Raw genomic sequence first — 5,367 nt, forward strand, 5'->3', positions numbered from 1 at the left:
AGTCTTTTCAGATATGTATATTCGACAATACCGACATGTAATAAACAAAACAAAACATACTATTATGAACAAGACAACAATTGGTAAATGTGTTTGACAATTGTGTTGTTACAAAAGAGTTAGAACAATTGTCTTTTACATGTTGAAGTCACATCGGCAGATTCGTGTATATCTCTGTTTGTGTCCTAGACTTTCCAATAGGTGGTGGTGTTGTCTCTCCTACATGCCGCGGAGTTCACCAGAGTTCAAATTTATATGAATTCCTTCAGTTTATCTGATTTCTTTCACGTGTAGGTCATTTGTTGGTGCTGGATATCCAATGATTTCATCAGACATTTGTGCATGGTTAGATACTTCCATGGTACAAGAGATCATGGGAAAAGGGAACAGGTAAAAACAAAAAAATAGAGATAAAAAAATAAATAACGTAGGCTCTGAAAAGGTAGGCTCCATTATATTTATCTTGCAACCTGCTCCCTCTCCAATCTTGCTCCATTATTGATCTGAGAATGAAGGCCTACACAGCAATTTGGGTTTGGGGTAAATCCATCCCAATCAATGAAAGACAGAATGTTTTTTTTCTTCTTACCCGGACACAGATTATAGACTTGATCTCTATGCACTGGTGTAGCTTGTGATTTTGATAGGGAAATCATTGATTCACTTCAGCTCACTTCCAGTGTTTTTCCATTCTAATAGTAATGGTGTGTTTTTATACCACGGTGTGAACGTTTGTGCGTGCGTGTACCAGTGGATGAGTCATATTATATATACTGTCCATAATGTCTATACACACCATCATATACATATACTGTATATTTTAATTTCCGGACTCCGACATTGCTCGTTCGAATATTTACATATTTCTTAATTGCTTTCTTTTTCTTTTGTGGGTTTGTTTTGTGTTAGGTATTACTGCACTGTTGGAGATCAGAAACATAAGCATTTCGTTTCACACGCGATAACATCTGCAAAATACATATGAGTATGCGACCAATAACATTTTATTTTATTATTATAGAGTTACTCTCTCACCCCCTCACTGAGCTCTGGCCCATATATATTCTCTCTCTCGCTCTCTCGAAATCAACAAAGCATGAGAAAACTTTGCGTTTTGTTTTGTTTGTTTGTCAATTAGGGTGTGCAGGGTGAACGCGTGGTCTATCGTACTGTAATTTGGTAAAACGCTTTGCTCAGTACATTGTTTTCGCTGAGGAAATGTGCACGTCTGCTTTTAATGATAATGCAGAGGATTTTCCCAAGGCTGCTGTTGACACACATCCCACAGGTAGTTATCGCTCTCACTCTATCTCACCAGTTGTCATCTGTCCTCTCTCTCTCTCTTTTCATCTTCTTCACTGGAGTTGTAATATATGACTAAGGCTGTTTTTCATCTCTTTCTTATCCTCTGTCTCTTTCTCATGGGATATGTTTGCCTTTCAAATTGAAACTAATGTTGATATTTTTACCGATGTAGTAGTGGTGCATGTAGTGCATAATACAATGGAGGGCTTATAGTAAGATGCGTTGTTTTGTTCTACTGTAATAAGTGCAAATGTAAATGTCCCAAGCAGTACCCAGGCTATAATAACTAGATATGTTTGATGTAAATTGTGTCTGAGTCTGATGATGAATTAAAACTAGTGTGGTAGAGTTAATTTGAGTTAAGCAAAGCTGGGTTGTGTAGTCTCTCTAATGTTTAGTGTTTTGATATTAAGATTTTAGGTAATTACTGGGCTTATGTTAGCGTTTTGTTATGAAGCCATTTTTTGTTATAAGAGGTAGGCAGGCAATATGTGGTGTAGCTGCATAGCTGTAATGCAATGAGTGTGGTGATTATTATGTTGCACTGTTATTAGTGTGCTGCTTTAAATGTTAATGTTATTCAGGGAGCTCTGCCTTGGTCTCTGGGGCGGAAACACACACACGCACGCACGCACGCACGCACGCACGCACGCACGCACGCACGCACGCACGCACGCACGCACGCACGCACGCACGCACGCACACACACACACACACACACACACACACACACACACACACACACACACACACACACACACACACACACACACACATACATACATACATACATACATACATACATACATACATTATGGACAAAAGCAGCCCAGGCCCCCTACTAGAGCATCAACCACCCAAACTATAGATGAGACAAACTACAGCCGTGAGGACCAGTGTTAGCCCAGACCAAAAAAAAAGTGTGTGTGTGTGTATCTGCTGTCTCCTAGCCAAAGATGAAAACAGCTTAGATAAATCCCTTCACCCTAATCTCCTGCCCGCCCATGTCCCTCCCACTACAGCTCTGCACTCAACAGACTCTTATCTCTTATCTAACTGTCTCTGGTTGTTTTCAACAGCTCAGATCATTTACATGTTATTGTATTTAAAGTGATATTACAGTGCTTTGGAGACTTTTTGTGACATTCAAGGGAAAAATGTACCTCTTAATGTCCTGTGAGCTCACCATCAGGAAACGGCGTGTGGCGCTATTGTATGTAAACACAACTGGAATAGTCTGTTCTGTTTTAGTTTGGAAAATGAAGTCAGATCTGGCTTTTAGAAGTCAATGTAGGTGCTAGTGTGTGGGTTCGGTATTGTTCGTGTGTGCGTGCTGTGCATGTGCATGTGCGTGTGTTCTGGCCCTGCTGTATTGACAGTAATAGGCAGGCTCCCTATTCCAGACCACTGTGCTCACTGTGGAACAAGAACAGTAATTACATCTCTCTTCCTCTTCAATCCTTTTCCTCTCCTCTCAATCTCCCTCTCCCTCTCTCCATCAACACTATCCCTGACACAACCACCTCACCTCTCTCCCTTTCTTACAGCATCTCTCTTTCTGTCAGTAAATACTCCTTGCCTCCCCATTTTTCTTCATTTTTCTTTCATTGACTCTCTCTCTCAGTGTAAAACATACGTTTCTCCCTCTCTATGGTTTCCATGTTTAATTAATATGCTGAGCAGACTACAGGGCTGCAGTATCCAGGTCACTTCTGTTTCGCACTTCCCTTGCGCTAAACTTGCTAACCATATTAGCCTATTCTCAAACATCTTCAAATGTTTGAGAAATGTTTTATTTGATCGCACAAATATACACATTAACAATATGTGCATGCTTTTGGGACAAAATATAAGGCAGACACTCAAGAGTTAAACAACAAGTAACTCATATTTAGCTCGAAATTAAACTAATTTGAATAAATCGAATTCCAAATAATTTCAGTGCCTTGGGTGCACTGAGTGCTCAACTCTGCTACTGTTGCAGCTGGAGGAAACCTGAAGTTCGTCCCGACCCTCCCTGCTCCTCTTACGGGACTTGGACAGCTGGGGGCAGAGGTCCTGCTGGTTCTGTCCGTGTGGCTCTGATAGGAGTGGTGGGTGTGAGGGTCATGGCTCTGGTGGCTGTGTCTCTCGCCAGAGAAGCCAAGCCGCATCACCTCGCCCCCCCTATGCCTCTCAACATGGCTGGACCTGGAGTAGCAGCTGTAGGGGTCAGAGCGCCTCTCCTTTCTCCAGATCCGGGCGTGGCCAGGTCCGCTGCTTCTCTCTCTGGAGGGAGAGGGGGAGGCAGAAAGGGGGACACTGACCTTTTGAGGGTCCTCCATGTCCGGCTCCCACACGTCCACTAGCACGTAAGACTAGATGTTCTTCAGCTCCAGACAGTCTTTGGCGGACTGGTCCCTTGGTCTGGAGAGGACAGAGGGAGGACATCCAGGCTTCAGGCACCTCCCCACACCTGAAGGCCCAAAAGACCTCCTCTCGTTCTTCACAATGTGGACAGCTGAGGGCAGCAAGCCAGGGCGAAGCGGGATGTTTTCAGTGTTTTCCAAATAAGACATACTAAAACTATTATATATATATAACATATATATTTTTTATTTTGACTTCCATTTTTTACAGACAAATTTGACTTTTTTAAGTAAAAAAACCTTACCTATCTCGCCCAGCATTTTCTGGATCCTAGCCAAATGCTGGGAAGATTTCTTAAGAGACATTGTAATACTTACATGTGTTTACTCTATGAGCGCAGTTTGTGTTATGAAGTTTAGGGTGTCTTTTTTGGTGAAAAAGTGCATTTGAGCGTTCTGTTACCCGGGATATACACTGTCAAAATTCTAGAATATCACAGGACTTTATTTATGATGTCATCGCCACATCTTTCCATTTTCAGCAGAAATACAATGGTTGTATCAGCCTTCGAGGGTGTCTTAGGAGGAGTAGGGATATGCAAAAAAACAGATCTCCAATTCGTGCTTGTACATGTGTGAAATAGGAGAACTATTAACAGATTGTCAGTATTAGGCTTAGGCCTATAATGTAATGCAGTTAAGTTGTTTGTGCTTTCAAAGAATATTCCTTTTGAGTTATACAATGGACATTCGTGCTAATGCAGTGTAGCCTATAGGACAGGGTTGCTCTGCTCTGTAAAACGTGTAGTTTGGTTTGTGTTGATTCTCTTACCCTCAATAAGGAGAGTGAGCTAATACTCTTTGGGGGGGGGGGGGGGGGGGGGAGACATGGGAAGCCACACGCACGCACACATATTTGGTAACATTCTATGAAGTACACATTCTATAAACAAGCTTTATAGTGTGTTATGACACTAACTATAAGAGTCCATAATTCTCCATTCTCATAAGTGGTTACATTAGGGCTCCCGAGTGGCGCAGCGGTCTAAGGCACTGCTTCGTAGTGCTAGAGGCGTCACTACAGACCCTGGTTTGATTCCAGGCTGTATCACAACCGGCCGTGATTGGGAGTCCCATAGGGCGGCGCACAACTGGCCCAGCGCCGTTAGGATTTGGTCGGGGTAGGCTGTCATTGTAAATAAGAATTTGTTCTTAACCGACTTGCCTGGTTAAATAAAAATAAATAAAATAAAAACATAATACTCTGTATGATGTTTTATGAATCATGAACTATAATGACTTATAAGACTCTAGTGCATAATGTATTATAGCCATGCTGGTTTAAAACACAGAACATCTACTTATTACACACATTAGGCCAACCGAATATTGTTTCCACGTTTTTTCACTGCAGGAACCTCCTTAGGTACAATAATATTCCTTCACCTCACTATGGTACTAAGGCATATTAATATGGATATATAATATGGAAACGGTGTTGTAATGACACTTCTGTTGATCCCAACTCTGGCCCAGCTGTGTCTAACAAGGTCACAATGTGTTTCCAACAGAGTGCTCTGCCTTGCGCCCAGGGCAACCACGCTCCATCTGGGAATACCCAGTTTCACTCTCTCCCATGCTAACTGGGGCACCTGACTGTAAACTGTTGCAAGTGTTTTGAGATGGAGCAAATCTGTCAGCTGCTCTTATAGCT

Source organism: Salvelinus alpinus, chromosome 11 (assembly GCF_045679555.1).
Source record: "Salvelinus alpinus chromosome 11, SLU_Salpinus.1, whole genome shotgun sequence".
In the NCBI taxonomy this organism is placed as follows: domain Eukaryota; kingdom Metazoa; phylum Chordata; class Actinopteri; order Salmoniformes; family Salmonidae; genus Salvelinus; species Salvelinus alpinus.